The 26,960-nt window shown below is 44.9% G+C and overlaps 1 protein-coding gene across 6 annotated transcripts in view; it reads right to left on the bottom strand.

The window, feature by feature from the left end:
* FOXP1 (forkhead box P1) overlaps positions 1-26,960 on the bottom strand; it is a 549,781-nt gene that overhangs the window by 418,794 nt on the left and 104,027 nt on the right. Inside the window, exons 1-2 of one of the 6 annotated variants that reach the window (XM_031471117.2) lie at positions 10,773-10,890; positions 10,125-10,279 (exon numbers count right to left, since the gene is read on the bottom strand). The exons of 3 other annotated variants lie outside the window; for them this stretch is intronic. The gene's annotated coding sequence lies outside the window, so the exon portion shown is untranslated. Of the gene's footprint in view, positions 1-10,110; positions 10,280-10,772; positions 10,891-26,960 lie in introns of those variants that run through there. 2 more of the 6 variants (XM_064496312.1, XM_031471116.2) reach the window with 2 other exon arrangements.

The raw sequence follows: 26,960 nt of genomic DNA, 5'->3' as shown, positions 1-26,960 counted from the left end.
GGAAATCAAGGGGAGTGATAATGTAGATACTTCGGAAGAAAGGAGCATGTAATAGCATCAGCGTAAACATGAACTTCTCAACCTAGCACCATCCCCCCCGACACTCCCGAGTCCTATTAGAAAAAAATGCGTATAACTTAAAATGTTCTAGTGCTTCTCAAACTTTAATATAGATACGAAACACCTGGCCATCTAGGTAAATAAAACAGACCGATTCAGTAGGTAGTAGGTTGGGGAGTAGGTGTGGGGACCAGGTACCCAGGTGATGCTGAAGCTGTTGGTCCAGGGACCACACACTGTAAGTAGTGGGGGCACAGGGTCCCTCCCCGTCATCTCCTCCTGTCTTCTCACCCTCCCCAGGAGGTCAGGAGAGTCCACCACTGAGAACAGGTTTCCACCTGATCCAGGCCGAAAACCTGTTTCAAATGAATCTGAAGTGTGGAAAAATAATTGAAAAGAAACCCGAAAAAGAAAAAGTTGCAACAAGTCTTTCCAATCAGACCTGGAATAGCTAATTGATGACGGCTGTTGAGTTATCACACTTCTGGGAAGGAGCTAGTGGCCAAACTGAATTGTTGAACAGAGAAAGGTAACCAGCCTCTCTCTCGGCGGAGTGACACACACAGACACATACACACACACACACACACACATACACACACACACACACACACACAGACAGACACACACACACACCCTTTCTATCATGGAGAAAAAGCAAACCAGGAGAAAAATAAAACTTGATCAAGAGCAAAGCAAGGGCAATCTGGAGACTCAACACATAGCCCCAGAACCCAAAGCCTCCTCGACTTCCTGGTTGTGACAGGACAACCTGAGATGCAAGGCAGCAGCACTTCCAAACACGCACGCTTCTGACACCTCCAAGCCTTTATTTATTTTTTTTTGTTTAATTTTTTGTATTTTTAAAAAAATTTTTTGGGGGGAGGGAGGTGGTTAGGTTTTACTTATTTATTTTTAGAGGAGGTACTGGCAATTGAACCCAGGACATCGTGCATGCTAAGCATGAGCTCTATCCCCATGAGCTATACCCTCTCCCCCACTCCAAGCCTTTGGATGAGTTTCATGTCTTCAAAGCACTTTCTGGGGGTGAATTTATGAAGCCACACAAAGCCAATGAGTCCTTCCTTCCCCGGAGGTTATTAAGCCCATTTTACAGATGAGGAAGCAGAGAGACACTAGGGTTTTAGCAAGTCCAAGCTCGCATCCAACAGCGAGGAGGAGGCTCCGGGCTCCCACCGCCCAGACCAACCAGCCGCTCAGAACATCCAAGACACAGCCCTGGAGGTGATGTTCCTTTGGCAAGGACAGCGACTCATCCTGGATTTCTGCCAAGAAAAAAACCCATTAATCCTGAAGGTGTGCCCTTTGCCTCCCCTCACAAACTGCTCCACTTTATAAGGCATCCAGGATTTTTGCTAGCTTTTGCTAGCACAAGTAGCATCTCCTGACAGCTGGTATGCTCAGACATGTTTCTGAAATGGGTACAAAGAAGACAGGAATCAGCGCTGGGAGGGCAGCAGCCCATGGGGCCATCCCAGGGGCACCCCTGGCCGGCCTGTGTGTATTTCAGTCATTCCCTGTGGGCCCCAGCACTCTCCCTCCCACAACAACTGGCTAGCACCTGGCAGGAAAACACTATTACCGCCCCCTATTCTACGTGGGATCTACCTGAGCCTGGGATGTCTTCAGTTCCATTTAGCTGGCTTGTTCTGGTAACAGGATTCTATGTGTGGCCCTAAATACACCCACAAATCTATAAAGACATAGCAGCCTAAACAGATGTTAACATCTCTGCCAGAACACGCACCTTTTTCAGTGAGTAACGATGAACAGGGCTGAGAGATACTTTAATAACAGTCTGACCAATGGTAGTAAAGAAGGGACAATGATCTTGGAAATCAGGCACACAGAAGCACCACCTCCTCTGCTGTCAATTCGGGAAGACCCAACACTCCCTCTTAGGCCTTCAAGTCATAATAAGGAAGATGTCCATCTTCTATAAGCTTTGGCTCTGTTGCTGGTACTGAGTGGGGCACATTCCTAATCTCATTCAGAGTCCTCACTATAACCTAGCTATGTCACCGATGAGGAAAGGACCTGAGATAAGCACTCTGGCCAGGGCCCCACAGCAGGTAGAGCAGGATTTAAGGTCTGGTTCTCCTGCCTCTGAGTTCATGCTATTACCATCACTCCACCCTATGGGTGCTGGGGGCTTAACCAACAGCAGTGGGGACCACATACCTAAAAATCAGAAACGGCAGCTAAATCTCAGTGGTATCTTACCTGGAGTCTAAAATTAGAAGATTCTTAAAATCTCACACAGCCTCTACCTGCAAAAAAGAAACCAATGGTCCAACTGGAGAAACAAAACAGTCCCATCAAACAATCTCCAGGCTGGGAGTGGGAGGAAGGGACAAGTCACCCTTAAGAGGCAAGGAGTGACTGAAAAGGAAAGGAAAGTTTTTCAAGGCAGAGGGAAATGCATATGGCAGCTGCTATACTCCAAGTGTTTGCCGAGAAAATAATAAAGAGCACTGTTCTGCATTTGTATCACTGTTCTGGGACCATACTAACTGATAAATGTCAGATAATAACATGCAAGGTGTCCTCGTTTTACTCTTCTTATTACAGACTGTGGTTTTCAAACTCTGTTCCAAGGGGCCCCTGTGGTGTGGAGGGTGGGGAGGGCAGACCAGCTGCTCTGAGCTGGAAGTCACTCAACTTCCTGGTGTGTAACTGTCTTCTCAGCTTCTCGCCGAGTCCCTGGCAAAATAAGTGCTTAATAAGTATCTGTCGAATGAAAAAACAAGAAGGAGCTTTGAACTCCTGCCCTTAGCCAACCATTAGAACTCAACTTTTGTTTATTTTAAATATGTGTGTTGAGGGGTGGATTCCAAGTAAGATTTCATTTGGTCAAGGGAGCCAAACCACTTTAAAAAAAAAGAAGAAGAAGAAGAAGAAGAAGAACCAAAAAAGACATGAGATTTATGAATATCTCTACATTTGCCCTCATTTCTTGCTCCACCATGACATTCAACCAACGTGAAGGGCCACTAAATTGGGCTGATTCACACTGTCAACAAATTTCCAAGCTCACAACCACATTTGGCCATCCACATCAATCAATAGTGTGGCCTGTTCAAGACCAAAACCTATAGGCCAGCTGGTTTGACCAACATTCTGGCTCACCCAAATCTCAGCCCAGAACTGAAAAAACCTAGCTGAAACTCCCAAGTTCAATGCATGAGTATCAGATCATGCCAGCTCTCTGGTCCCATGGGAAGTTGAAAAAGGGTATTAACTAACACCAACTCCTCTTGAGCTGGAAAACAAGGCATACTTCGGAAAAGAAGGTTAAGTCTAAGGACTGAAAAATTCTACGAAGTCCAGAAGGGTCAGCAAAGGAGTCAGGAGAGGGAGTCAACAATGTAAGCTCCACTTTTGGCTAAAGGTAAGCTTATTTCTGAGTTACATTTGCAACATCAATCAATAATTCACAAGATAATCTGTAAACTTTCATTAGATGGAAGTCTCTCTTTGAGAAGGTAATGAAGAAAAATGGGAAAGGATGGTGTACAGGCATTGTCCTCAAAGAATTCAAAGGACACTCATTTAATAAATTCAACATGAGCCAAAATGGGTAAGTAATTTAATGAAAAACCAAAGCAGTATCCATGCACAGGCAAGGCAGAGATGAATCTAGCTGAGTCAACTAAAGATGGTATCTGGTAAGGGGAGGAATACGGTGGACATGTGAGAATAAAAGGAAAACTTCAGTAGATGAAAGATCAGAGTCTTCCAGCTTATTTAAGACTGATGCTCACCCCACTCAGGGCCTTTGCACATGCTGTCCTACCTGCCGAGAAGGTTCTTTTCCAACTCTCTCATCTTTCAAATCTTCACTTAAATATTACCCTCTTGGAAAGTTTTTCTCTGACCACACAAGGTAAAATTAGCCTCCTTCCTTCTTTCACTGTCTCTTAAAACATCAGATGCATTTTTTTTCATATAATCACCCTATTTTATTCATACATGTTTCTTGTTTGTTATCTGACTCTCCCCTTAAAATACCAATAAAGGTAGGAACCACAGCTATTTGCATCATCTCCATACATCTAATATGTAGCAGGGCCTGGCACAAACACAGAACTCAATCAATGGTTGCAGAATACATGAACTAGTAAATGAACACAAAACAAAGAAGGGAGAAAAAGCATTTCACGCAGAAGGAGAGGAGAAGGGACACACTGGCAAGATGCTAGGGGGAGGGTCTGACTGGAGTGGAGGGTACGTAAAGGGAATTAAGGAGAACCAGAACCATGCTGAGGGAGTTTGCAGAGAGATCACAGAAGGCCTGGAGTGCCAAGCTAAGGAGCTGGGCTCTGTTGTCAATGGAGTGGACTGCTGAAGGTTCTGGACAAACATGTGACACCATTCAGGTTGCTCCAAGAGGAACGTACAGAGGCAGAGTTGGCAGCCAAGGGCTGCCACAAGGACACAGACAGAACATACCGAAGGCCTGAACGAGAGGAGAAACCCAACAAGGCGAATGATGGGAAAGGATGATAGAGAATGGACAAAAGTCACAGACCTTAGTGACTAAGGGAACACCGGGAGCGTGGAGGAGGAGGAGAACCAGGAAGAGGACACCTAGGTTTCAGGCATGACTGCAAGGGTAGTGACAGAACTGAAAGGTGCAGGGAATGCAGGAGGGTGAACAGGTCCAGGGGAAAAGCTGACAAATTCGATTTCAGAAACGCCTGCTCAGAGATCAGCGAATGCGGGGGAATCTTTGTGACGGTTATCTTTCAATAACCCGAAAACAAGTGCAGGGAGTCCAGCGATAAGATCAGCTCAAAATAGGGAAATCTTGGAATCTTCCAAATTGAGAAGAGCAGAGAACGAAAGAGGAGGAGACGGCCTAGAGTGTAAAGTAAATCAGAGAAAAGTCATACCTTCTGGTGCAGTATCAGGGCTTTTAATTAAGTTGATAAATACTATGTGAGGGAGGAAGAGCTTCTTTCTTTCTGCAGGAGAGTGAGACTGTTCCGTCTACATTCAAAGTCCTCATACCCTCAGAAAGATGAACACAACAGCCAGAAGATCGAGCAATCCTACCCAACAGGAGGTCAGCAATCAGGGAAATTTCGTGAAACAATTTAGAAAATTGCCAGGTGTCTCCAGCCCACCTCTGAGGGAGACACTCTGCAACTCCTTTTTGGTTTTAAAAAACACCCTGTTCCAATTGTTTCCAGCTCTAACCAAATTAACAGAACAGTGCAGATACAAATGCCAGTGCAAAATATGGCAGCAGTAAAAGTTTACAGAGCTAATTTTCAATTGTTTTGGCAAAACAGCTTGGTCCACCCCTTCAGGTCTGGAAAGCAATCAGCTTATTAGCAGAGAATGGGCCACTGTATCTTAATGAGTCTTGTTCAGAAGCCTGCTTTATGGTTTTCATCTCAAAAGAAGTCCCCACTGCAAGTGCATTGTTCTCAAGAGGCTCCCATATGAACTGGCTTTCACACCCAAGGTCTGACAACAGCCTTTCAAGAGGCAGAGCCATAAAACAATAATAGGGAGCATTACAAGATGCAAAGGAAATTAAACACTGGAAATCTCTGCAGAGAGACATGGCCCGGAAACATGTACGCACGAAAGAAACTTGAAGGGGCACGCTGGAGAAAGGGTTAAGTGCACACTTCACCTTGAGCTGTGAGCTCTATGCAAACTCTGGCTCATGTGGGAGCTGCTGGTGGAAGGGGGCTTTCCTGGCCCTGAGGTTCAGCTCAGCTTGTCCCTTCAACTGCGTGGTTACAGAATCAATAAAACATCCCTTTGAAACTCCCTGGACTAGTGCCGACTCGCAGACAGTAGTAGGCTGACATATTTTGCTATTTCCATGATTGCAGCCAGCAAACCTGAGAAGGAGACATGCAAACTATAGCAGGGGCTGAGCAGGAAGGTGGATGCGGGGCCTGGCTGCAAGTGGGCTGCCCCTGGACGCTTTTGTGGTCCACGGATGCCCGACAACCTCGCCGGTGGTGGGGCTGCCAGACCCTGGAGACGTCATTGCTCACAGGGACGTCGAGGAAAAACTAGAGGGGTCTGAATTGTAACTGCCTTCACTGCTTTGGGGTGGGGTGGGAGGAGCAGCAGGAAACTATTTTTGAAGGAAAAAAGGCATTCTTGGACAGGCTCACCTGAAAAACACTTTTTTTTTTCCGATCTGCTCTGAGCATTTCAGGAATCAAAGGCCTGTGCCAAGGCAGGCAGCCAGGCGGAACTCGGCACTTGTGTGTGTGGCTCGTGAGAACTTGGGGGTGGGGGTGGGAGGACAGGGAGGGGGGGTACCAAAACGCCCCTGTCCATCTGGTGATGTCTGGGCGGCAGAAAATATTGAAATAGAAATAGAAAGTTAGAAAAATGCTTCGGAGCAAAACCTGAAAGAGTATTGTATTTCAAAAAGAAATGTTCGACTGATGGTATAAAAATGGAAAAACGGAATTAACATGTTCCGTAATGATTCAGCTGTGTTAACTAAATATTGAGCCGAAATTTGGTGAAACCCTCAAAATAAGACTTTTCAAGGGAGTCATTGTCTTTGAGAATTGTCCTCATCTCAAGATGGCTCCATGGCTCCTTGGTGTCCCATATGACCCACCTGGCTGCTGGCCTCTTCATTCCCTTTATTCAAGAAAGTACCAAATGATGTGTGGTTTACTCCTCACTACAAAGCCCCAAGACGAGCCCAGTACCAGCATCCCTCAATGTGGATTTGCATATCCAGTGAAAAACACAATTCACCATCTTTCCAAGCTACTTCTGCTCTACTGGGAAGCTATAAAAACTGGCAACATGCAGAAATGAAGATTCCTCTTTCTTCTCCATCCAAACGCACACAGGAAGGGACGCCAGAGGTTTGCTCAAATGGCCCTCCTGCTACGCTGACCACAATCTCGATGGAGAAAGACCTCCCTGGGAAGGAGGCAATTCAGGTTTTTAACTGGCTCCCTCCTGACTATACCCCAAAATAGCCAGCCTCAAACCGCAGAGAGCCTGCCTCGAGGACTCTGCTGCGTGAGCGATTCTGGCACTGCTAACTCAACCCGACAGTCCTTGATCCAAAAGTGAAGACCACAGCCCTGCACACGTAGTAATAAAATGAGCAGGCGCAAATCTGGCAGCGAATCGCAAGCTGAGTGGATAATAGTACAAAAATATCAAAAGAAAAAAAAGAAAGGTTATACAATTTTATAACAGATGACAAATTGGTAGCTTTTCCCCGCTTTCTTGGAATGGATTCAGTAACAGATTTGAATCTTGGGCTTTGATGCTTGTCTCTGATATGCAGGGATCCCAAGTTCAAGGGGGAAAAAAAAAACAGGGGTAGTCATCAGCATAGTACTTCACTTATAGCAGAATCTATCCTTTGCTGTTTACCCTAGAAATTATCTGGCTCCTTATTTAATCCACTTTTCTTTAAAACAACATTAAATGTTTCATTTTTGATCTCAGGGTGTTCTATCCTTGAAAGCGTTCAGGCTTATGTCTAAAAGATGAACCTACCTGCTCAGACTCCAAGGAAAGAGGGAGAAAGCGCTGCATTCTGCCACTTTGGAAGGGAGGCTCAGAACTCAGCCTTATGGTGTCTGTCTGTCACCCAGGCTCCCTGGGCTGTGGGGGGTGGGGGGGGCCGTACATGTCTCAGGGGTGAGAATGTCCGCAGGGCAGTGCCTTACAGGTCACTGGCCCAGCTGCCTTTGAAGCAACAAAGCAGCCACAGCCACCACAGAACAGCGGACCTGTGCCAAGGGGCCCCTCCTATGCACATGAAACACCTCCTCCAACACTTTAATCTCCTTTCAGCCAAACATTCAGAAGCAGCCAAGGAGGTGAGCACTTGAGGGGGGACCCAGTAGTCGCATCCCTTGCCCGCAAGTAGCTCAGGTTATCTAGGGAGGAGGACGGACACGCAAAGGAGCCATGTAAAGACAACACGGACAGGAAGACACCAGCAGCCTAACAAATCTCCAGTGGGAGCAAAGGGTTCCAAGTCCTTTCCCTGGTTGGTAAGTAGGTAAACACTGAAGGTTTCAAGAAAAAAGAAAGGCCATGGGGAGTAAGAAACCACGTGCTCAGATCTGCTGGCCCAGGAAGTACCTGTGCAGTTAACAGTCTTGGTGACTTGCATTTCACTCCAGGAGTACAGCTTGCTAACAAGAGCTGACACGATTCAGGGCTCACAGCATGCTAGGCACTGGGCTACCTACACTACAGGCTTCACGCACTTTGTTCTTATGACTCTTTCCCACTCTACAGATAGAAAAATTGAGGTTCAGAGAAATAAAGTTAACTCATCCAGGGTCACCAAGCTACCAAGCGGTGAGGCAGGGATTCGAACCCTGGCCCATCTCGTCCCAGATGACCTTCCTCTCTGGTTCAGATGGTTATTTCAACCAAACACATTTTTCCATCAGTATGTGCAAAAGTTAACAGAAACTTAAGGCTCCTTACCACAAAGTCCTCCTTTCACAGGTAACAACCACACTCGATGAGGAATGAAGACAGACTTTTCCATGAAGCCACCCTACGGCCCGGGGTCAAATTCAGAACCCAAACCTCCTGACCTTTTCCGGACCGTATTTTCCTTTCCATGTGTTTATCCTGACTTCACTGTGTATGTGACATGGGAAACCAAAGCCATCAAGTGGAAAAGAAACACTAAACTTGAACCCCATTGTCATGCAATTCCTGCTCCCTGGTTGGCACAAGGAGCACATCCCCCGAGCCACCTGAGAAGCTGAGAGCACCTTCAGCAGAGTCACAGGGTCCTCAGGCTGTGAGGCTTAGAAAACCTAGTGGCAGCAAGTATTTCTTGAGGGCCCAGCCATGTGTCAGAGGGCTAGCACTTGCATCTCTGTCCTCAGGGAACTTCAGACCCCGCAGAGCAGCGGAGAAGCAGCAGAGGACAGGCTGTGACTTGCAGAGAACCGGCCCCCAGGGAGCTCAGTGTGCACAGCCGCCTGCACTGGCAGCCCAGCCCAGCCCTGCGTTTGCCCTCGCAGCGGCTTTCCTGCATCTGTCTCGTTGACTTTTCCGTCTCCTCCCAAGCTCAGCCCAGAGCATTTTCCCCTTCCCCGTCCCTGCCTCGCCACCCCAGCCAGGTTTTGACCTTGTACCCCTCCCTGCATTCAAAGTACAACCGGGCACACCCCTCCCGGGCCCTGGCCCAATGACCCTCATTCTTCTCTCCCTCTGGAAGCTTCCTTTTCCTGTCCCTCCCTGTCTAATAATCTGTGCCTATTCCACTGGGTCCCCCTGGGCTGACGCTCCACCTAACAGGGCAGGGCTAGAACCGGCTCTGGCATCTCAGCTCTGGCTTCACACTGGGTGCCTACAGCACAGAGCTGCTCATCACAGCCTCACCCCCTTCCTCGGGCACCAGCCTCCTTCCCCCTCAAAAACCCGGAAATCTCAGCATTTACATTCATTTTCAGGCATAAGTGTGGAGCTCCTAAGTCTAGCCTTCAAAGCAATTCAACACTCAACTCTGACAGGAAATGTGAACATGTAAAAAAAAAAACCTTCGTTTTTGAAAACATGATTTGGCTGAGAAGCTATTCTTTGCAATGTTTCCAAGGATGAACTGAAGTCTGAGCTTTAAGATGGATAAAATAATAGTAGGTTTGAATGATTCTAATGGTCAGAATGCCTGATCATCTTGAACCTGCATTGGGTTTTTTGATACTTAGGTATTAAAAAAAATACTGGTGACATGAGTGACTTGCTTCATTCTTAATCCCCTACCCTCTGATGAATAAAAAGCAAGTCAGTAATGGTAGCAGATAGAGCTCTGTGTACAAATTCACCCATCAAATGGTGAAAGTCGAGTCATAAGATGTGGATACACAAGGACCCTGAATATAATAGAGTAAGTCAGCCTGAACTAGTCCAACCACTTTAGACATTGTTTTTAAAGCTATAAAATCAAACAGTAGGTGCCAGATTTTTTATATATTCCCTTTTCTTGAAATATACAAACACTATGTGTCCATCAGAACAGAGCAACGTCTCGTTGTTTGTTACCGTTGTGCACGCACACAGTCAATCACGGAAATGACTACGGGGTCAACCACCAGATAAAAACGTGCAGACTTCCCAACACATTCAGTATCTGGTATCATGCATCAGAGGGAGGGCAGGCAGTGGCGGCTTTGGAATAATCTCTGGTTGTACAGGGAGAAAGGCCTGCAAACTAAAATAAAAACACACATTAAGAACATGCATGCTGTACAAAGAGAAAATAAAACAGGTTCACGGGGTGATGTTATCCTCCCTGGTGAGATAAGCTCTCCCCAGCTGGCAGGGCATTCTGGATCCCTGCTAGCCCGTTTCCCCCCGACTCAAAAAAGCATCTCCCAGGCCCCCTCTGTGAGTTTTCGATTCCCTGACTGGTAGGAGGGGTGTGGATGCTCCGGTCTGTAGGTAACCAAAGATGTGTCTGCACTTACCTGTACTGCTTGCCACCCCCTGACAGCAAGCAGGGAGGCTTAGCTCTCATCAGACACAGATACATGCCAAATGAAAGCTCGAGCCCACGTTACAGTTTCCTGGCTGGCTTAAATTGCCATCGTTCATCTTCGTGTGCCTCACGTTTAGTTTCTGAAAATTATTTAAAGACCTAACACCATAATGAATGTTTTCTACTACACAGTGCTTAAAAAAAGAAAAAAGAAAAGAAAACCCACCAAGTATTTCTTAGGTGAGGTACTCAGAGGAGAAGCAAAGAGGTGAAGAATCAGAGACTGACTTGTAAGGATTCTACCATCCAGGTGGAGAAGCAGGATGTATACATCTGAAAAGATAAGTAACTCTGAGGAAGTACATGTTAAATGCCAAATGACAGGTACAGAAAAGAGTGATGGCTGCAAACCAGATTCTCCAGGCCTCACTGTGCTCCCCAAACCGGGCAGGAAGAGCACCTAGGGGGACCCCTCCCCCCTGCCTCTGCTCCATTGAGTCCACCTGCAGGCTGCACCTCCCTCTGCACCTTCTCAAACCTGCTCACTGGGTTCAAGTCCCAGCTTCCACCAAAACAGGAATCTAGAAATGGACTTCCAGGGTCCAGGAAGTGCCTGAGGCCGTACACTTATAAATGTCTGCACCTGGGCCCAGTATGATGCCATTTATGCAAGTTAGAGAAATATACACCAAACCACAATATACCCTTTATGAACACTTATGTATATAAACAGTTATCCCAGAAAGAGGACATGGACAAACTTCTTGAGAGAGACCTTTGTGTGTATGTGGCGGGGTGGGAGGAGTGGATCAATCCTGAACTGCCTGCTTAGAGGAGACTTCTTTTATCATGAATGTTGTATTTCTTACAGGTAATAGAGTAGAGGTGAATATGGCCAGATGTCAACAGTCATTAATTCTGGGTGGTTAAAAAAGAAAGTGGACATTTGTGTTGTACACACCTGGATAGGGACGCAGAGATTTTTCAGTTTTACAGAAGGGTTCTTGACCACAAACTGTTTACAACCCTTGATTTTCAGGCCCCTGTGTCTCCATCTCTCTCCTCTGATCTCTTACAGCCGGGTATGAGATGACCAATTCATAACCCTTTATGTTCAGTTCTATGACATTTCTTCAGTTTTTAAATTGGTAATTAAATATCGTCCTTTTTTTCCTTCATTTTCTGCTGTTTTTCTCTCTTCAACTAAAGTGTAAGTTTTTTGAAGACAAGAAATGTAATTTCTATCTGTCCTTCTTCCTTAGCTCACTGCTTTCCACAAAGTAGTCAATAAAATGGTATTATTAAGTGATATTTAAGACTAAAAAATATCAAAGAAAATGTAGCAATGAGACTGGTTTGGCCACCCTTTCATTCTAGGGGAAAAATGGTCTTCTCAAAAGCAGTAAATATTCAATTCCACAGCAAGGATTATCTCTTGGGTGTACAGAAACACACACATGCATACACACAAGGATTTTTTATTTATGTCATTATTTTTCTCTTAAAAGCTTAAAGTAATAAATTTAAGGCCAAAAAAAAAAAAAAAAAAAAAGGAAAGGAAGGAACCATCTACATACATTACATCCTTTTATTCCACAATTTAAAAACTATTCTGGATTTTAACCTACAGAGTGTGGGTTTATGCCATGTAGAAATGTATAATTATTCCAATAAAGCATTTCCCAAACTGTATTCCTGGGATGGGTTCTTCAATATGGCAAAATGCATTGTCCCCTGACCCCATCCACCCCAACTACCAAAAAAGTTTCATTTGGAAAACTTTACATATGTTCAGAGTTCCCTCTGAGATCAACAGTGCACATTGCTATACTTAAGTCTAAAAACTCCTATAGTTAAAAATTAAATAAAACAGACATTCGGCCTGGTATAAGCCAGTGTTTCCTGGCGTATTTTAACCAGAGTGATGGTCTCTGCATGAAAAGAATTAATACGTTGAGGGACTCATGGTCATAGGAACACAGTGTTGGACATGCCAGCTCTTATGGGGATAGTATTGTCTGGATTTAACACTACAGTCCACATTTCAAATACCCCATCGCACTGTCCCCATAAATATGACTTGTTCTCATAAAATCAGAAATCCAAGTTTCAGATTCATAAAGTATGGTCCCTATTACAATGCCATGTATTTCCATAAAACCCTTATGAATTGATTCACATAAACTCTTCCAACATGAGGAAGAGAAGAATAGAAAAATTTCAAGAATTAAATTCATCACCCAACAGCATTAAACCAAACGCAGTCATAAACCAAGTCTAGACCCCCATCCTCAAAGAGTACTAACAAGAATACATCAAAATACCTAGAAACCAAATTCTGCTTTTGAGTCTCTCCAAGCACCAAGCAGAGATTCATATGTAGGAACAAGGCAAAATGTCTATTATAATGATCTAATTTTATGTAACTTAGTTATCTATCTAAAACACAGGAAGCAAAAATTTAAGACCCACTACCAACCAAACAATGCTGATGAAGTCAAGACCATTTTTTCACCTATCAAATTAGGGAACATTTTCGCGTATAATACTCCATCCAAGTGGAGTCCAGGGAAATGGGCTTTCACCTACAAAGCTGGCAGGAAACAAACTGGTATTACCATTCTGAGAAAGAGAATGCTATCAATAATGCTGGCAGTCTATCTGATGCAACAATTCCACTTCTAAGATTAGGAAAGTAAGTCATGAACACATCCAGATTTTATGAGTACCAAAAGCCAACAACAATTCTCCATGTGACTCCCCCAACTCACAAGGCATAGGTGGAGGCACCAGATGGGGCAGAGAGAGGGAGCGGGGCGGGCTCTCAGCACACAAACACTCCTGGTGTTTCTGTGGTCTCTCCCTGTGCTCTCCAAATAAGAAGGTATCCCACAACTCCACAATGGTCCCACCAACCTCTCAACCCAGCAGAAAACTCAAAGACAACATGTGAAGGAGCATGAACTTCAAGTCTCAGATTATCATCTGTTCACAGAAACATCCCTGTGACATCTTTGGGAATAAAAAACAAAAACAAACAAACAAAAGAACTGCTACACTGGGAACAAGAGCTGACTCCTTGAGACCTAAACCAAAGAGGCATTTGGAGAAAAAAGGAGCTGCCCCAAAGGGATAAGGATCTCCCTGCAGACAAAAGGAAAAGCTTGGCCCCAAGAGGTGAAAAGCTTTCTATATGAGATTGAGTGAAAGGGAACCCAAGAGAAGTTCCCATGGTCCTCTGAAGGGTGGCACAGAAAATGAAAATGAATTAAAACAAGAACGGCTAATTTTCAGAAGAAACATGTCTCTGCATGATTCCAGCACTGGAACCTATTTCTAATATTTCTACAAAAATAATGAGATAAAAACAAGGAAGAGAAGAGAACAATTTATGAGCTTCAGGAAAACATACGCATCTCACGTGTGTAATTCTGCACAGAAATTGGAGGCAATGCGCTAACGTGGAGACTCTGAGGATGGTGTGTCTGGTTTTACTCAGCCCTGGATTCTTGGCTCTTAAAAAAATCTTTCTGATGAATGAATAAATGTTGCCCCATGTTCTACATTTTCTGGCAACCTAGTTTAAGATAAGCTACGCTGGTCTGGGAGAGCTGGCGTTTTGGGATTTTTAAAAAATGTGACACAGCAAGACGAGTCCTATTTCCACTCATTTAATCCACCTTTACAAGTAACCCGCTGCAGCACGGGCCCCAGTGTGGTCCATTATCTCTGCTGACACCCCATCCTCCCAGCCGTCAGCAGAGGAAGCCCTGGCTCACAAAAGAATCGCACATCGTCGCACATATAGGGATTTCAGTTTAGCACCTGCTTCTTCAGGCTCCCCTCCTCTAACATCATGTGGTCTCCAAATACTGAGATTGTCCTTCTCTTGGGCCTTTTCAATTGGCCTCACACACCCCAGGTACTGACGATCACGATCTAGTCCTCAGGCACAAGGTTTGGTAGACCCATTCCACAAACAGAATTACAGAGATTTACAGTGGTTTCAGTCTAATTGGGGGGAAAAAAAAGAATGGACGGAAAAAAGCAGTCTCCATAGAGACAAGCTTTTCAACATACTGCTTTTCCGCTCTCCTGTTTTCTTACTCTGAGAATGTCAATGCAGAACTGGAATATTTTTATAAGTAAATTACGTGTTCCACCCATCTCTCCACGTCCTGACTGGTGACACCCAGCTGGAAATTCTGAAGACCACAGAGCAGCGTGGAAGGTAGCAAGGTAGCTGGGATCCAGAGCTCTCCAGAAGCAGGCAACAAATGGAGCCTTAAGGTTGAAGCTACAAGATGCTACCCAAAGCCCTACTGGGACGGAAGACACCATTCGCCCGTCTAATAACTCATCTTCCTCTTCTCTGTCTCATTAAATCCCATAAGGATGTGACTGTCTGTGCAGGTGGCAGACTGGCGAAGATGGGGCCAGATCTCATGCTGTAGCAGATGCACAGCTTGGGCAAGCAGCATGGCTCCCAGAGACAAAGTGATCAGGGGTGGCTGTTTATGGCCATCTGAGCCCTGCTTAGGACCATGGGCTCACGGATGCAAATGACTGCCCTGTACCGATCCCTGACAATGTCTCAGCACGTCCACACGCACAGAGAGGGGGTAAGAGAAACAATCAGGGGCAGCGGGGATGTAAGGAAAAGCTTTAAGAAAGGTTGGGAAAGGGTCCGAAGGACAGTGGATTCTATTTCCTTCAGCCAAGAAAGGGCAAGAACATTTAAAAAGAGGAAGAAAACCATACACTATTGGTGGGAATGTAAATTGATGCAGCCACTATGGAGAACAGTATGGAGATTCCTTAAAAAACTAAAATTTGAGTTACGATGATACAGCAATCCCACTCCTGGGCATATATATGGAGAAAACTCTAATTCAAAAAGATACATGCACTCCAGTGTTCATAGCAGCACTATTTACAATAACCAAGTCGTGGAAGCAACCTAACTGTACAATGACAGATGAATGGATAAAGAAGATGTGGTGTGTGTATATGTATATAAATACACACACAACAGAATATTACTCAGTCATAAAAAAGAATAAAGCAATGCCATTTGCAGCAACATGGATGGACCTAGAGATTATCATACTAAGTGAAGTAAGACAGAGAAAGACAGATATCATATGATATCACTTATATGTCAAATCTAAAAAAAAAAAAGATACAAGCTTATTTACAAACCAGAAATAGACTCACAAACACAGACCACAAACTATGGTCACCAAAAGGAAAAGGGGAGTCCTTCTGAGATTCTAGGGGCACCACAGATGACTTCCCCATTTTGGGGCGGGAGGTAGGGATGCAGGATTCTTTGGATTCTTCTCACTGTGGGATTTTAACAAACGACCCACTGGTACAGATGATTTGATCCCTTTCTCCTACATTGTGAGCTCCTTGAAAACATACATTATTCATCTATTTACAGTGCCTCTCACTTGTCTTAACCTTTAATGGGCAACAATAAAAATTGAAACAACGAAAAAAATAAAGGGAAAATGGGTAAGGAGGAAGGATACCTTAGGTGTTTGAGATTAACATATACACACCACCATACATAAAACAAACAACAAGGACCTACTGTACAGCACAGGGAACTATTTTCAGTATCGTGTAATAACCTAAAATGAAAAAGAACATGAAAGGAATATATAGGTATAACTGAATCACTACGCTGTACACCAGAAACTAACACAAAGTTGTAAACTAACTATACTTTAATTAAAAAAAAAAAAAAAAGAGGAACAAAAAATAGAACTACCACATGATCCAGCAATTCCACTCCTGGGTAGACACGGAAAAGAATGGAAAGCAGGGGCTCAAAGAAATATCTGTACACCCACATTCAAAGTAACATTATTAATAAGATCAAAAGGTGAAAGCAACCCAAGTGTCCCTTGACAGATGAATAAATAAACAAAATGCGGTCTACACATACAATGGGATATATTTTAGCCTTAAAAAGGAAAAAAACTGTGACACGAGCTACAACATGGATGAAATTTGAAATGTTATACTAAGTATAAGAAGCCAGTCACAATGATTCTACTTATATCGGGGACCCAGAGTAGTCAGATTCATAAAGATGGAGAACAGAATGGATGGATGGAAGAGATGGAAGGAGAGTATCGGCTGCCAGGAGCTGGAGAGAAGCAGTGACGGGTGCTGTTGTTTGACAGGTATACAGCTCCAGTTTTGCAAGGAAAAAGTTCTGAGATACAACAGTGTGAATATACTTAACACTGCTGGACTTCGCAATGGTGAAGACGGTAAGTTTCACATCATGTGTATTTTACCACAATTAAAACTTTTAAAAAAGACAGGAAAAAGTCTTGGAAAAATAAACAGCCCAAAGACTCTGTTCCTCATATTCTAAAGTGAAATGGTGTTGAAAGAGAAGCCAAGAAAACGACCACGTGTATGCCAGGAATTCTTCTTTCTTAGGAGATGTGCTAGGACTTGAGTTAGTACTGGCTGATTGTTTTTTTTTTTTTTAAAGCCATGTTCTCTGTTGCAAACAGTATAAAACCATTCTTTAAGCTGCTCCTTGTGTATTCTTGTTCCACATCTTGAGTTAGAGACAGTTTTGTAGTACCTCCATCAGGGTAAACATCTTTGCAAATCATGGAATGTTCCCAGATGGACTGAAGAGCAGTAGTTCTCCTCAGGGTTACCTGTCTTCCCCGGGGATGTGTCTGAAGACAGTTTTGGTCGTGACACTGCGGAGGGCAGCGGGAAACACCACAGGCACCTAGTGGGTGGAGGCAAGGATTCTGCTACCCATCCCACGATGCACAGCTCCACAACAAAGAACTTTCTGGCCCCATATGTCAAGAGCACCGAGGTTGAAAAGCTCTGCTTTCAACTGGCCTGGGAGTTCAGAGACCAGGTTTGCGGTGTGTTTTGTTCTTTTACAGGTGCCTTCTAGGAGCGAGTAGAGCAAATGGTTACTGATCTGCCAGGCACGATGCTAAACGCTCTCTACACATTACTTCATCACTTCACTCTTAGGAGAGTGATACTACCATGATTCTACCTTTACTGGGGAAAACTCATTTGCAAAGGTTTAGAATATGTCCATAGTCAGGGTCCCTCAAGGGATTTTAAAGCAGCTCTGCAGACTTCCAGAGTGGCGTCTCCCTTCTCCTGCCTAAATCCTCTCATTCTCAGACTCAGTGAAAAGCATGTCAACGGACTAATGCTCAAAACAAGACACACTGCAGAGAATGCTGGCACAGGGAACAGAGAAACCAGCCAACTCCCTTTCCCACCCGAGTCCCCTAAGCATCTTGGCAGCCTGTCAACCCCACCCAGACTATGGAAGAACTGTGGGATTCAAGGGGGACATTTCAAGAAAAAAAAATTATTTTCTCTACTTTATAAAAGTTACCGCCCACTGTACATTATATAAAATTCTTCCATACTGCCCAATGTTATTTGCATCAAGGAGGCCTTAGCTAAATTCCAATTGCTATTTTCACCACAACTTCCCAACTCAGAAGTCGCTCCTCAACAACTCTGAAGGATTCTCAAACACAAAACATCTCAGGAGGAAGAGCTGGGTAACAGCTCCAGCTACTGCCTCTGCCTGTAATAATATTCTTCCTCTGGAATCATCTGGGGAACTCCTATTCATCCTTCAAAACCCTGTTCAAGCATGGTGTGACACTTCTGCAAAGCTCTCCTGTATGTGCCACAGGCCCTACTGTTTGTCATCCCTTCTGCCCCAGTTCCATACTGTAATGTGCTTCTATTCTACACATACTTCTCTATATTAACCATCAGCCACCCAGACTGTAAGCTCCTTGACACAAGGACTATGAACATCTTACATGTCTTTGTACACACTTGGTCTACTACAATAGAACCTCAAAGGGCTGGGAAATGAAGACTGTCACCTCTACCTACCACACTCTGCAAAAATAAAGTCCATCAGCTTGAAACTATATCCAACCACTAGCACCTTTCATAGATGGTTACAGACCTTTGAAGCCAAAATACAATACATGAAGAAATCAAGTACAACACTGGGGGAGACACCTATAGGAGAACATTTGCAACTTCCTCTGAATATTGACAAGGTCCCAGTAATTTGGGCAGACTGACCAGAGTTTCTCAAAAGAGGGATAATTCCTCAGTTGCAGAAATTAGTCACAAAAGTCTCTTGCAATGAGTTGGGCATTTGGGATAGCTTGGGAAAGTTCCATGGGTGCCAAAGTCCTCTTTATTGTCAGTATTATCATGTATTTAATTAGCTGTAGCCTCAACAAATGGGAGTTGCTTCCTCCATTCTGTGATTTTTTTTTGTTTTTTGTTTTAAAAAGGATCAGAGCCACTCCCAAAGTCTCAGCTTAGCAAAGGTCCAGGAACACTGTGTCAGAATTACTGCCTCAGAACTACTGGCAAGAGAGGGCGGTGGGAAGGGAAGCATGCCCCCTCCCCTTCAAAAATAAAGAATGCAGGTTCTCAGGCCCCACCAGCAACTACTGAACCAGAGCATTTGGGCACTGGGCTGGAACAGCTGCAGCATGAATAGGCCCCCCAGGAGATTCAGGTGCACCCTCAAGTCTGAAAGCCACCACCTTAAGTCCATGGTTCTCAAATACTCGTGACCATCAGAACTACCTGGAAGACTTACTAAAACAGATTTCCATGCCACATGGTCCTTGCTGAATCCACAGGTCCCTGCTGGGGCCCCAGGACCTGTATCTCTAATAAGTTCCCAGGTGATGCTGAGAAGGCTGGTCCCTGGACACTTAAGAGACTTAGAAAGGGAGCTGTGAACCTGTGGGAGGGAGACTGAATTTCCATTTTATATTCTTGGGTAAATTTTCTTTGCCTTCTGTATATTTTTAAAATAAGAAATGAAGACTATTTGTTGGCTCAGGGGAAAATTCTGTAATATTACAGGGTCTTATGATGACTCAAGAAAATATCAAAATAATAAACTCTTCAATAGAATCCTATTTCCCTTGTCACCATTCTCTTCCCAACATTCTACCAGGCTCCCAAAGGTAGGAGGCGCCCCAAACTTTGGACTCCCAGTTTAGCACTCAGCCTCAGAGGGCCTTCAGCAGCCCCAGATCAACTGGTTTCTAAATCAAATATTTGCTACCTAAGCACTGCAGCCTCTGAATCCGGCGCAGAGCGATTTCTGTCTGAAACACCCAGTGTAACATCCTCCATTGGCACTGGTTTCTGTTAACGAACAGAATGGCCCATGCCAACCACAGCTTACAGCACGTGTACCCGGCCTACTTCCCTATTTTAAATGCCTAATGATTATGGCTGCGCCTGAACACATCTGGGGGGAGCTGGGCCGGCTGGCTGCCTACTGCCCTCTTCCAGGCCCTCCTACCAGCGTGCCCTCAGCAAACCCTCCAAGTACAGACAGGTAACCCGGCATTGCTCCATGCCAGAGCGGAGGCCTCAAACAATCAGGATTTTTTTTTTTTTTTTTTTTTTGGAGAAATGATCAAACCCGGGGGTGGGGACAGAACTTCCTGCAAGAAACCGCATCCTGAACAAGCATCGCCACGACTCACTGTAAATAAATACTCTCTCCTTGCAGCACTTCCGTCAACTGTCAGGGCCCTGGCTCCAATCGCCTTTCAAGTCCAAACAGGAAAGGGGAGAAAAGAGAGTGAGATGGCAGATAGGAGGTTTAATTTGCTTTTCGCTGCAGTTTTCATTGGTCGGGCGCTTCCAATTCAGCAGGGCTGCCAGCGGCCTGGAATTGCTCCTGGACCCCACTTTTTCCTGTTAACCTTCATAATTGTATTCTCACGGGCCAGCCCACCACTGGCCTACCCAAGGCCGAGGAGCGGCAGCTTCTTCCCTGGGTTAGATAAGCAGCCCAAATCCAACAGGCCTGCTGCAGACAGAGAGGCAATGGGCATTTCCGAGGGATACTCTGGACAGCAGTCCGCTGTAGCTTAGCCCAAGGGACGGGGAAGGTGGGGATGGCACAGGGACTAGAGGGCAGAGGGGGCAAGAAGGAAACAAGTCAGTGACCTCAATTTTCTGGAAAACGAAATGTGAAGGATATCCCTTTCAAAGGGCACCATGTGGCTGGGGAAGGGGGAAAGATGTGTGAAAGGCGATCATTCAGCCCAGGAAGAGCAATGGTGGTGATTTCTTGAGTGCAGCCCATGTGCCAGGCACGGCAGGGCTTTAAGATGCCTCCTCCCGTTAATCTTCATTATGGCACCTGTTGGGCAGGTACCATCATCCCACATCCATCTTACAGACAAGGAAACCAAATTTGTGAGAGCTAAAGAAAAGTGCTAGCTCATAAACAGTAAGAGGTAAAAGCAAGACTCAGACCCGCAGTTCTGTCTCAGTCAAGGCTGCCATGGATGGCTGGAAGGGTGTGCACTGCCCAACTCCAGAGAGGCCACACACATCACTGGTCGTGTAAATGGCAGCCCACAGTGTCTTGCTTGGAGCCAGAACGGGGCTGACAGAGAAGACAACATCTTACCCGTGTAACAGATGGCCTCCTGAAGTTTCAGAAAAATAAAAATGAGGCCTATCCAGAGAACTTCTAAGAAGTTGTAAGATTCCAAGCATGTCTGAACCCCATGGAGATCAACAAGGTTGGTTCATCCTTTCATACGGGCCTCTTTGGGCCACATTTCCTATGGTTCTAATTTCTCATCTGTGTCTATGTTATGGGGTCAGGCTACAAGTCAGCTTTCACAGAGTACTGAACATGACAGCGCCTGGTACATTACACGAACTCAATAAATATCTACTGAAAAGAACTGCAGGATGGAATGGACGGATGGATGGATGGGTGAATGAATTCAGGTATTCAGTGCGGACCACCTGGATGCCAGGGGAAAGCAGCAGAGAGGACAGCTCTCGCCCTCCTCCGAGAAGCCTGGGTTCCCTGGGGAAATGGGGGGCTGCAGCCACTCATGGTCACCCATTGACTTTTTTTTTTTCCTTTTTAAGTAACTTTGGAAATACAGGCACAGGCACAGTGGTGGCGGCACTCTGGCTTCAGATGTAACATGCTGCTGACAGCCCAAGCGGAAGCAGGGAGGGTAACAAGCAGGGAAAGAGCATGTTCGGGAATGAAGGAGTGGGTGAAACCTCATAAACTCTTCACAGACAGGACGTGCCCCTGGAGCCTCTGCCCTCAGGAGGGAGGGAGCCAGGCGGCTGCCCCGAGGCACAGAAGGGTGGAACCGGAGACCAGCCCCCACTGCCGCACACAGGAAAAAAAATTAAATTAATAAAAGTTAAAATGAGGCATCACATGCAGCAGCAAAGTGCTATTAAAGCGCTGTAATGTCTCAGAGGCTCCTATGAAGTCATGTTCTTACAATTCACTCGTAAGAATTTAAAGACAAAATTATATGCCTCGTAATTCTCCAATGAGTATGTTTTTCTGTGGATCCCATTGTTTATATGGGATGTACAGCTTCCAGAAAGTTTAAATCATTTAAGGGATTAACAAAACTGACACTTTCCAGAAACCTTGCTGCACATGCCTCAGTGGGAGTGACTGTCAATCCCCATTGTGTCCACACTCGCGTGTGCCAGTACACACACTTCGGGACACACTTTGTTGGTCAGGGTTGCAAATACAAATGCCCACAGGGCCAGGGAGTTGCTTCAGTGAGTGAGAGAGGAAGGGAACCAAATGCCAGGGAGGGTGGGAAGCATCCCTGACCAGCCCCATCTATGTGGGCACCGTGGTCCCAGCCCTGCATCTTCTGATTTGTGACAGGAAGCCAGAAAGCTGGGTTTCGCGTAGGAAATCTCAGAAACACCATAGTAATAAATTCACGTGTATTATCTAGAACACCACAGAAGTCAAATCATATTTATGTGTGGCCTGACTACTTCTGTCCACAGAGACATCTAAACAGGTCAATCATGACTGCTGCTTATATTTAGCTACCATGTGACCAGGCCCTGTGCATCAGAAATTACCAAGTTAGCGCATAGGGTTTCCCAAAGAGCTTACAGAGAGAAACACCCATTTAACAGATGAACAAACTGAGGCAGGGAGGTACCCTGTCAGTCACTGGCAACCAGGTGCCATGAGGTTAGAGTCAAACCCAAATGGGAATCACTGCAGCTGGAAGGAAATGTGTGAGTGGCCTGGTTCCACAGCACCCGAATGCCAGTTTGCTCTGTCACCCATGACGCAGCTCCACTGTGGAGAGGTGAGGCCATCAAGGCCTATATTCCAGGTACCACCTGGGAACTGAGAGGAACAGCCAAAAGGAGGTGTGGACAAGGACTCGTGCCAATGGCGAGGTTATTAAAAGGATGGCCAGCCATGCTCAAAGCACATTCCGGGTGAAGACGCAGCTTGAAACCAACCACAGGCAGGCTCCTTCTATAAGAATCTAACCTTTTTAATATATTCCTATTAACCTTGCATACTCACCAGAATGGGGGCAGCTGGGCATCCGTTTCTCTCCCCTTTGTCCGACTCCAGCTTATAGAGAAATTTCAACGCTGCAGAATCAGCCAGAAACAAGTGTAGGCAAGTTCTGAGAGAAGAACCTGAAATGACTCATTCTTCCAGTTTTCTCAAACCGATCACAGCTTTGAGGAAAGAAGCTTCATTTATCCACCCCACACATCAGACAGTGCTGGGCCTCACGGAACCCTGCCTGGATCGAGGGATGCAAACTATACTTCCCTGCTAAGGAAGGAAAACGGTGCCAGCCTTGGGGAGGGAAGCCCAGGGCAGAATCGGGCTTCTTTAAGACTTCAATCTTAGCGACTGACAGTTAACCTCCTGCTACATCAGGAGAGCCTCCTCCCCTGACCAGATTCAAGGATTCCCACCACTTCTCTTCCCCTTACCCACTCCTCTTTGAACGGCTTCCACCAAGAAGTGTACAAAATCCTGCTCCATGAAGTCTGCACAAACTGAAGATGGGCACTGCATGCTTTACTAGTGCTGCAAATGAAGGCTGTTGACTTGTAAGGATAAGCAATACTTAAGAAGGAAATTCTGGTACCTCTTCCAAAAGGCAGACTGTGCCTATAATAATGTCCCTGGACAGTAAATGGAAGGGTTATGCCGTGGTGAAGAACACTTGTCTTAAGAGTTCAAAGGCCAGGCTCTGTTGTTTTTGAGCTATGAATTTAGGCAAATGATTTCATTTCTCCAAGCAGTGATTCCCTCATTTGTAAACCAGTAGGTAAGCATGGCACCTGCCAAACGAGGTCTTCCTGAGGATTAAATGGGAGGCCTCAAGGGTAGTCCTTCCTGAGATATCCGCCACTGGCCAGGGAGAGGGTTGTAACACCAGAAACAAAGATCACTCCTGTCAACTGCTTGAGTGTCCCGAGTTAACTTCTCTGCTTTGAACACCAAAATTACCACTTCCACAATTTCAGAGCCAAATAATTGCCAAGTATTAATCCTTCGGAACCTGCTTAGCCAACTTCAACCTGGTAATGCTGGCACATGTCTTTCTCACAGAGGGCACTAGCAACTGTACAACTTAATGAGATGTGTGGTGTGTGAGTTTGCGAGCTAACATCGAACCCGAGCTCCAGGGGGATCAAAGGGAAAAAAAAATATATGTTATGACCAGACCTGATGCAAAACTGCATCTTAGTTCAGACACAGCCTGCCTGCCAACTTAGGGAAGCTGCACAGCAACAGTCATCAAACAATATGGTATCGTCACCTTCACTGTCATTTTTTGATTTTGGTACAAAAAAATAGGGGAGGTTCCAGTAATAGCAAAAAGGTGGAGATGCTTCACTTAGATCAAGGAATTTTTCTCCTATTGCAAAAAAATGCAACACAAACACAGCCTTCCCAAAGTGTTAGAGCAGGGCCCAGCACCAAGGGAAGCAAGCAAGGGGCCTCAGGTGCAAAATACAAGGAGGCATTCACTCCCAAAGTGGTCCAAACTCAAGGTCAGTACCTGAGCAAGCAAGCCTCCTCACGTGATGCACCCTCAGCACCCAGCCTGCCTCCTCTTGGTACAGTCTTAAAGGGAGACTGGAGTGAAATGCGACTTTCATGCATTTGTATGCGTGGCAGTAACTCCCAAGGAGGCACTGAGATGTAAGCCGATGGAACACCGGAACGCATCCCTCCCTTAAAGACCAGAACTACATGGCTGGGAGCAGCCTCAGCCAGGGCCAATTTCCTTGAATCTTACCAAGTTCAAAGGCAGCTCTTTGCAACTTTGTGAGCACTTCCTTTCATCAACCCTAAACAACCTTTTCCCCTCCTGTCTCACGCACATTAGGATTAATTCCATCAACAGCAGAAAATCTCATCCTCAGATACCATTTTTGCCTAAACCCTAAAGGAGGAGGCGGTGTGATGTAAATTAAAAGGAGCCACTTACTGATCATGCCATCTGACCACTCAGATAGAGGACTCCTTTTTCTTTCCCAGGGATGCTTGGAAATGAACCATCATTTGATTAGATAAATATTCATAGAGTTTATTTTTAGACAAATGAAATAATAATAAAAGTATCACTAAATACATTTTCACACAGATCTATGGAACATGGGGTAAATAAATGTTCTACAGATCTCAGGGAGGTCATTTCAAATTGAGCATTAAAGGAAAAAAGGGGCTTGAAGAACCAAAGGCCCTCAGTTGTTCGAAATTTCCTTTCTGGTTTTCCATTTCAACTTCACAAAGCCTCATTTACAAATAAACATGGTGCTAAATACGTGATACCTTAGAACAAGGGACAGGAGAGGACAAAGGAAAATCACACCTGCATGCCAGACGACTCAACGTGTATATACTCCTAATTTCATTTATTTAACAAAACCACCCTGGCTAGAAATGCCAAACAAAGAGACTGAAAACTGAAAAACTACAGGTGTCTCTCTACCTTCACCCTGGCAACTTTTAGCTGTGCTTCACTTGTGATCTGAACAGGAACACTGCATGTGGATAAAGAACTGGGACAGCAAGTGTGATCGACACAGCCCTCCTCCTACCCAGCCTCCGGTGTAACTTTGCCAGGGAACTACCATCTCATTGTCAATGAACGCCACGCTCTGATGCTGCACGAACGGTGGTATCGTGCCCGAGGCAAGGCACGCATGATTCTGTACGCGCTGCGGAGCAATGAAATAACTCAGAGCGTTAGGATGTGTGAACACGTGCCTCTCCCTCTCGTCTCTGAACAGGAGAGTTCATGCTGTCTGGTGCACAGTGATATTCTTGGTTCTCCCTCCCCTCTCTTTCCAAGAAAGCCCATCACCCAACATCACTTTGGAACAAAATTAGAAGAATGACATAAGACTACTTCTCTTAAGTTCTGATGATTGGTGTTTTCATTGTCAATTCTAAATAACCTGTATTTCATTATGAATTATTTACATCTCCACACCTACATAGGAGATTTGGGACTAGCAGTTTGTTAATAATTTTTACTGAGGTGTAGTATACATCAAGTTTATGTACGTATCTTATGTATGAGAGATCAAAGGAATTTGACAAATGCAGACACCAGTGTAAGGGACACTCATTGAGACGAACATTTCTATCACCCCACAAAATCCTCCCCTGCCCTCTTCCATGGTAGGCAACCATCATCCTGGTATTTTTCAAATCCTGGGTTTCTTATCACAAGGAAAAAAACGATTTTCCCTATTTCTTTAATTTTATATAAACATGGGGCAATGGATGGTCACTAAACTTGCTGTGGTAATCATTTCACAACATATGTAAGTCAAATCATTATCCTGTACTCCTTAAACTTACACCGTGCTGTATGTCAATTATATCTCAACAAAACTGGAAGAGGAGAGGGAAAAAAAAGAATGACCTAAGAGAAGGTCCTGTCTTAAATACCAGATTCAATTTCTCTTGAGAAAATAATTAGTGATACGACGTGATGGTCACTTTTTCTACTTTGAAGAGAGGGAAGAATAAACAATTTTAGGGACTATTCTTTCATTTTCGAGACCTAATTATACACTAAGCAAGATGTAATTTTTCCCTCCTGCCTGCATCTGATGTTTTGGGCCCTTCCATTTCATGTCCCTTGACACCTTTTCCAATAATCCATCTACTTGATATTGGAAAGCCTCACATGAATAAAACTTTACGGCACTACAGGCGTTTAGCCTTCCACTGACATTCCTGGCCTGTTCAATTCTGCAATTCAATCAAAATCAAATCTCAAAATCCTCTTGTCAGCCAGCACTGCTTTCATATGCCCGAGCCTTGTGTAAGGATAACTGCATCCAATCTTCCCCCCAAGCAGTGCTTATATTGTTTTATTACAGTTCAATGAGTGGAGTTCAAAATTACATGCAGCTGCCTACTACTGTGGTCGGGCTGTGTTACGCATGGACACGAGTATTGCCCACCAGGCCTGAAATCATTCACTTACTGGCTGGCCAGAAAGACGGGGAGTCCTCCTTTGTA

Source organism: Camelus dromedarius, chromosome 17 (assembly GCF_036321535.1).
Source record: "Camelus dromedarius isolate mCamDro1 chromosome 17, mCamDro1.pat, whole genome shotgun sequence".
In the NCBI taxonomy this organism is placed as follows: domain Eukaryota; kingdom Metazoa; phylum Chordata; class Mammalia; order Artiodactyla; family Camelidae; genus Camelus; species Camelus dromedarius.
The sequence above is the reverse complement of the archived record's forward strand: the minus strand, read 5'-3'. Positions and strand labels throughout refer to the sequence as shown.